This window comes from Pongo abelii, chromosome 16 (genome assembly GCF_028885655.2).
Source record: "Pongo abelii isolate AG06213 chromosome 16, NHGRI_mPonAbe1-v2.0_pri, whole genome shotgun sequence".
Lineage (NCBI taxonomy): Eukaryota > Metazoa > Chordata > Mammalia > Primates > Hominidae > Pongo > Pongo abelii.
The window spans coordinates 82931826-82939678 of NC_072001.2; the positions used below are offsets into that span (position 1 = coordinate 82931826).

The window sequence follows — 7853 nt, forward strand, 5'->3', positions numbered from 1 at the left end:
TACACATGTATCCCAGAACTTAAAGTATAATACTAATAATAAAAAAAAAAAAAGTCGAATTCTGCTGTTTGCTTGGGGCTGTTTAGAAAGTTGAATTCTGCTGTTTGCTTGGACACCATACCACTGAACAAACTCCGCAGAGTCTCGCCATCTGCCAGCGGGGGTGCCGTCCAAACTCACCGCAAATAAAAGGCATCAGGGGCTCACCATCAACAACAGGAGGGCGTTTCATTTTCATGGATGTGGATGAAACACAATTCCTTCGGCAAACTCAGCAAAAACTGTTTAGGGGCAAAAATGAACTCTGCACTTAAAGAAAAATAGAAAATGAAAACACAAAATCCTAAAAAGTAAATAAACACTCTGCATCTGCACACTGGTATCAAAACACACATCCACAGCACATCCTAATCCTACGGGAAACAATCCTTGCTTATCAGAGGTGCATATCTAAATTCAATAGCTTACCAGTATCTTCTTGGGAGTAGGCCAAAAGGAAACAGAAAACCCACATTTAAAAAAAAAAAAATCTTTTCCCTAAACGTTTTCCTGAAGCTGAATTTGAAGTGGGGAGGACGTCAGTCGTCCTCCTCATTCTCGTTGAAGTCATTATCCTCCTCGTCGTCCTCCCTGACGTAATACACCGGGGTCTCCACCCTGGAGCTGCTGTACTGAGACCCATTAGAACTTGTGGCCAGTATCCCATCTGCACCATTGGTCAGGTCACTGGCAGAGAACCTTGTGCCGTTAGACGTGGAACCTGCCGTCGCGATGAACACGCCTCCAACAGTTCCCTGAGCCATTTCTGTCACGTACGGCTCCAGAGTCTTTGGGACCAGACTTCTGGCCATTTTAAGGTCTTCAGCAGAGCAGCTCCTGGACTCCAGCCCGTAGGCCATGCCCATCCGCTTCAGCACTTCTATGTCATCGTGGATTTCAAATGTGTTGTCAAAATTAAATAGATACTCGAATTTGTCGTTGGAGATGCTGCAGTCGATGACCGTCTGCTTGCTGGTGTTGATGATGATGAAGGGCAGGTGGATGACCGAGTTGGCTGGCGACGGCTGGCTGGCCTACTGCTCCGCGTGCCGGTTTCTCTGCACCAGTTTCTTGAAGGTAATTTGCTGTAGAATAAGTTTTGAAGTTGAGACTGTTTCTGTTTTATTCTTTCAAGTCTCCTCTGTCTTTCCACCTCTAAGTTCTGACATTCCTAAGCCGAGTTGGTGGGCAGACCAATCCACTTGACCTCCTTTTTCTCCTTGGAGATGATGTTCACGGCCATCAGCACGTTTAAGGCATCGTAGACGCGCCGTCTTATGTTCTTCTGGTCATAAGCTGACTCGTTTGGTAAGATGTGGTTGTCGGCAGCACTGAACTCCGCGACCAGCTCGTCTGCCGCTTCGTTGTAGGAAGCGGTCCCTTTCCTCTGCACCTTCTCGCAGACCTTCATGGAGAAATGCCGCAGGCCCCTGCCATTCTTCTCTCCTTTTCTGTTGCGCTTCCCGGCAGACCAAGGTGAGGAGTCGGAAGGCTGGTTCTGAGCGGCAAAGTGAGTGCTGGGGGTGTGTGGGCTTCCTACCCCCAAGGCGTTTGACGCTGCCCGTCTCTGAGGCGCACCAATTACCACTTGCTGGGCAATGTTGACATTGGACTGTTCAAAGGTTGTTGCCAAGAGCTGCTCCCCGAGCGGGTTGACAGTGGAGGAGTGAACGGCCACGAGGGACACCACGCCTTTTCCGGGACTAAGATTCTGGTCTATGAAGATCTTGAGTTCTCCGTTGGCTTCAATTAGACCGGCATCTTTTGCCATGTTACCAGATCTGGGAAATCAATGCTACAAATGTTCACCTTCCCAGAGAAGAAAAATGATTTTTCTGGCTGCCCCGTCCGGCCGCGCGGGCGGGGGCACGGAGAGGGCGCGGTGCAGAGCGCGGTATAGAGCGCGGGGTGGCGCGGGGAGACGCGGGCGGGGGCCCGGCCGGGTGGTCCCGGCCATGTCGGGGTCCCTGCCCTGTGCCGAGCGGCGCCAAAAGCAGGTTTCAACTGAAAACCTCCGGAATTAATTTTTTAACTGTAGTAAATTAACCAGATACAAGATATACATATAAATAAAATAATAATTTTCTTGCACATTACTAAAATATAAAGAAATCTCATCTAAATTATAGCAAAATGTACAAGTTATTATACTAAACATATATTTCATGTGAGTGGCTTTATAAAAAAAGCATCAAACTTTGGAACAAATTACAAGAAATTTGAATAACAGTAAAATATAATTAATTCCTGGATGGTGCTATTCATGTTATTGTGGGATATGATGAGGTTTCTCCTCAAATAATCTGATCAGTCTTTTATTCTTTAATTCATAGTACCCCCTCCCTTTTTCTCCGTTTTCTCCTTTTTTCCTTTTTGCCTTTGTTAGATGCCCAGGCATGCCACAGTACCAGGCAGTATCAGTACCAGCTCACACCCTTTCCTTATTTGGTAAGAGAACTAACTTTCTAGCTCATTACAGACACCTCTTCCCCTTCCTCTCCACTTTCTTTTACGTGCCCACCTTACCTAAAAAATACCAAATGTTTAGCCAACCAGGATTAGTTTAGATTGTACAACCCGACCCCGGCCAATGGGGAAAGTGTACAGGGGCAGGACTTGTGTCAGGAATAAAGGCTCTCGTGTCCCTTTGTTCAGGTGTGCTTTCATGGTGACTGGCCAAGGAGGCACCCCTCTGCGCAGAAATAAAAGTGCTTTGCTAAGAATCCTTTGTTCGAGTGTTCAATTTCCTTAGGATTTTGAGCGTTATTCCTAACATCATATTATAAACATATTGGTTTACCTAAATAAATCTATAGATTGAATATAAGGTCAAAAATAATTTCTCTGGATTCCAAGTTTCCTTGGAACTGGAAAAAAATCCCTAATAGTCAAAAGAAAGAATAAATAAGAGACTACAAAAAAATTCTGGGATGTGCTAGCTCTGCCAGATACTGAAATGTATTGAAAATCAACAATAATAAAGAGTAGCATATTGGCACAAAGGAAACAAATATTATAATCTCTGTATGTGTATGTGTGGGAATTTTATGTATAACAAACAAAAGAGCTATCAAAAAAAAACACAGAAAAGGGAAGAATTAGTCAATATAAAGTTTGCAAAATCAAAGTAATTCAGAAAAAGAAGGAACACCTATAACTCATACAAATCTAACATGGAAATAAATTTCAGCCAGATTTGGGATTTAAAAAAAAATTGACCACAGAAAGTTAAAATGAAACAGAAATGAGTATTTAAAAAGTGATAGAAGTAGTCACAAAAAGACAGGTAATTTATAATATTAAAAGAATAGAAACATCTCTATGTTCTCCAAAAATTTTTTTTGAAAAAAGCAAATAAAACCAGGGAAAACATTCTGGAAGTATCCCTATCAGCCTCATTGCAGCAAAGTGACATTCTGTTTCCTTTTCTCCCTCCTACTCTCTCTCTCTCCCCCTGTACTGTGTTAGGAAATGGGACATACATAACTCACCTCCATGTATCACTGAATGTGCTAGACCCACAATAAATGCGGAACTGCTGAACTGAATCATTAATTATATTAGTGGCAGAAGGAAAATGGCTATTTACAAAAGATGGAATCCAACTAGAAAACTGACATATGGAAAAAGGTTTCAGCTCCCCAGTGATCAAAGAACCCCAAATTAAAACAACCAGGCATTTCTATTTTTCACCTATGTCATTAACAAAAAGCCAAACAAGATCACAGCCCCGTGGCCTTAAGCAAAAGGACAGCCAGGTTGTGGCCACTCCTGCCCCTCACTGGAGCAGGAAGCTGCTTAAGATTTACCGCGATGGTTTCAGCATTGCTATTTCTTTGATTTGTTTATAAAAAACGCAGTAAAACCCAAGCGTAAGCAGCTTGGTGGCCAGAGACCGTGAATGCCCCGTCTTTCTCTAGCAGCAGTTACTGAAAAACCTCCAATGGCGGTTTTAATTTCCTCTCCTTGTTCATCTGGTGTCTAGTTTCCCAGGCAGCCAAGGTACTGGGTGAACGCGGGGAAACTCATCTATCAATTTTGTGGCTGCCATAGCATGGCGATTTTGAATCTTGCAATAAAACAAGATTAATGGGCTCGACTTCAGTGGGTCTGACATTTCAGCGACAAGGGCTGTATTCACCAGGTTTCTATACCTCTCTCCTCTTTGTTTCTCAGCCATTTTGTAATCTCAAGCCAGGTGCCTTATGTTCCCTGGGATTCCTGAGAGAATCATGTAAAAGGGACATGTAGTGTGAGCTAGGAAAAGACAAATCACCCTAATCTCCTCTCTTCAAAGACCAATGGGAATTTCAGTGGGAAATGGTCTCTCACAGCCATGGTGTTGGGATAAAGCATTAGTCATTTAATGGTTTTGGTAATCATTTTATCCATCAACATGCACTTACCATGTGCCCAGCACTGTGCAGCCACCTGGGAGCAGGGAGAGGGGAGACACAGAGGCGTGGTCACAGCACGAAGGAAGCCAGGCGAGTCAGAGAGAGTCAGAGTGAGTCAGATGCTGGGGACAGGACTCTTGGAGAAAGTAGGACTTGAGCAGGACTTCAGAAGGAGAAGGGACATTTCTTCAGGGAGGCAAACAACATCGGGAGATGTTCCCAAGTGGAGGACAAGAGGCCGCATGCAGAGATGGGTGTGGGAATGCCATGTTATTTTAGGTCACCATGCCTTCCTGCCTGCTGTTTCCTCACCTAAGACTCCAGCTCAGACCCAGCTCAAGATCCATTCCTGGGCTCCCTTCTTCTTCAGAGCCTTCCCTCCCTCTACCCCAGAGAGAAGCAACTGCCCCTTCTCTATGCCTCCTCTGCCCCCGACTTATCTTCCCTCCTCTGTCCCCGACTTATACTCTACACTGACTTATTACTATTATTTTATTGTTTGAAGTTTTAATTAAATTACTATTTACACTGCCTTATCATTATTATATTTATACGTCTGTCTCCTGTGATAGATATTGCGCTTCCTACAAGTAGCAGCACAGTGTCTGAAACACAGTAGGTACTCTGAAAATATTTCTTGTACTTAACCAAATTAATGAAAACTAATTGGTAGACAAGCGAAGAGTAGCTTGGACAGTGCTGACGGAGAAGGGGATGAGTAATAGCTGCTAACAGCTCACCTGTTTACCTAGCATTCACTACTGGCCAGGTATTTAAGTGCTTTGCATGTGTGCATTCATTTCATCTTCACAACACAACTATGAGAAAGTTGCTGTTAATATCCCCATTTCACAGATAAGAGTGTGGAGGTGGGGAGGTCAAGGAACTCATCTGAGCTCTCTTGGCCAGCTAGGGAGCAGGCGGGGGTGGAGCTGGGCCCTGGAGGCAGTGGGCTGGCTGCGGAGCTCGCTTTAACCACGATGCCTGATGCCTGGCCGCCCCTTGTCACTGCAGATCACTGTGGGCTTAGAATCCCAAAGTCGGAGAGGGAAATCTTGCCCCATTCCCTGTTCAGTACAAGAATGGCCACATAAACTTTACAAATACTTGCATATTTTCTGTTTGTTTAAATTCAAGCTTTATTAGTTAACAAGGCAACCTATGGTTTAAAGTATAACAGGAGAAAACTTAATTTACAAAAAAAAACAAAAAAAACAAAAAAACAATGGGCTGGGAGCGGTGGCTCACACCTTTAATCCCAGCACTTTGAGAGGCCAAGGCAAGTGGGTCACCTGAGGTCAGGAGTTCGAGACCAGCCTGGCCAACATGGTGAAACCCCCATCTCTACTAAAAATACAAAAATTAGCTGGGCATGGTGGCAGCCACCTGTAAGCCCAGCTACGCGGGAGGCTGAGGCAGGAGAATCGCTTGAACCCAGGAGGTGGAAGTTGCAGTGAGCTGAGATGGCACTATTGCCCTCTAGCCTGGGCGACAAGGGCAAAACTTGAGAGAGAGAGAGAGAGAGAAAGAGAGAGAGAGAGAGAAAATGCATGATTTTTATCACTCTGGGGTTAATAATAATAACAAGACTGTGCTCAGCACTTGCCATGCATGATCTTATTTAGTCCTTCCAACAACCCTTTGAGACAGGTACTACTATTATCATCTCCATTAAAAAATAAGAAGACTGAGGGTTTGTTACACTAGCAACAACAACAAGATAAACTTCCAAGAGCTAGGGAATAATGATAATTTTTAAAAGAGATGCTGAGATGCTAAAGTTAAGGTTGTACAAAGATATATCTGAAAAACATGAAGAAAAGCAGGTGTTTCGATATCAATATCAGCAAAAGCAGACTTCATGGGTAAAACAGAGAGAAGAAGAAATTGTAATTTTTTGTTGTGAAGTCTAATTCATAAAGGCATGAATATTTAATAAATTGCATTGTTAACAAATAAGATTGCATCAAAATATATTTTTAAATAGAAAGAAATGAAAGGCATAGCAATGAGAGAGGTCAATACTTCTTTAATGCTTCAAAAATGAGGAAGGTATATAATAAGAATATAAAAGGCTGAAATAATACAGTTATTAAGACAGACTTAACACATTTACATTATAATCTGGGCCCTATAAAGCTTACACTCTGTTTTGGTACCAATATATGGCCTATATTGGATGACAAAGAAAATTTTAGTTAAAAATCTCTCCAAAATAGAAACTACATTGACTCATTTTTTAAGTCAAATAAAATTTTTATTTTAAAAATCCAACCACTTGAAAATATGGAAAAAAAACCAGTATCCCAAATAATTCTAGGGTAAAAGAAAAAAATCAAAAGAGTAATTATTAAATGGTTACAAAAATGAAAATGAGGAGGCTACGTATCAATACCTCTGCAGCAATCAAAAACTGAGTTATTGCATTAAGTGTATTTATTACCAAATAAGGAAAAATAAATATAAATTAAGTAAATTACATATATTACAGAGAAAAAATGAAGGAAAAGAGGAGGAAAAATAATGATATAAATAAAAATTAATGATTAGTAAAAAAAAAAAATGTAAAATTGATAATTCATCCAGAGGCTGCTTTTTTCATTAAACCCATAAACTATGCAAAACTTCAAGAAAAGCAAGTGACTATTCAAAATTAGGACTAAGAATAGATATCTAGCTATAGATGAAGAAGAAAATAAAGAATAACACTTTAAACTCTATCCTAATAGATTTGAAAATCTGTATTAAAAATCCTTTAAGATTGTACGCCATGGACACCCAACTCCTGCTACTGCAGGAGAAAAGAGAAGCTCTGCCAGATATTAAAAGATATTATCATGCTATAGTAAATAAAAATGTATGGTACTGAGGCATGAATCCACACAGGTCAAAGGAAATGAATATAGAGTATATAAACTGACACAAATTTATTCAAAAATTTAGTATATAATAAAAGCAGTGTTTAGAAGAAGTGGGGAAAAGACAGATTATTTGCTAAGCAGATCAAATATAAATATATATATATATTTGTATGATTATTAAGCACTACAAAAATGAGAGTTTAAAAATAATTTCAGAAAGCAGATATCTTTCTAACTAACACAAAACCTAAAACTTATCAAAGGAAAATATGGGATCAATGCAATAACTTAGACATAAAAAGTTTTCTGCATGAGAACACTACTAAAAAAGACAAGCAATAAACTATGAAGAAATATTTTCAATTTATATCACAACTGGGTAAATTCACCAATATAGGTAAAGAGCTATACAAATCAATAAGAAGTCGAATGCTTTAACAGGAAAATGGACAAAATATTTGAAGACGTATTTCCCCAAAACAGAAAAAGAAATGGATTTTCTTCATATGAAAAAAAAAGTCAACCTTTTTTATAACAAGAACAGTGTAATTAGAAC

General features: G+C 40.6%; 1 pseudogene; it reads right to left on the reverse strand.

Moving 5' to 3' along the window:
• Positions 1 to 578: 578 nt before the first annotated feature.
• Positions 579 to 1919, reverse strand: LOC100433583 (transcription factor Dp-1-like; annotated as a pseudogene).
• Between the last annotated feature and the right edge of the window lie 5934 nt (positions 1920 to 7853).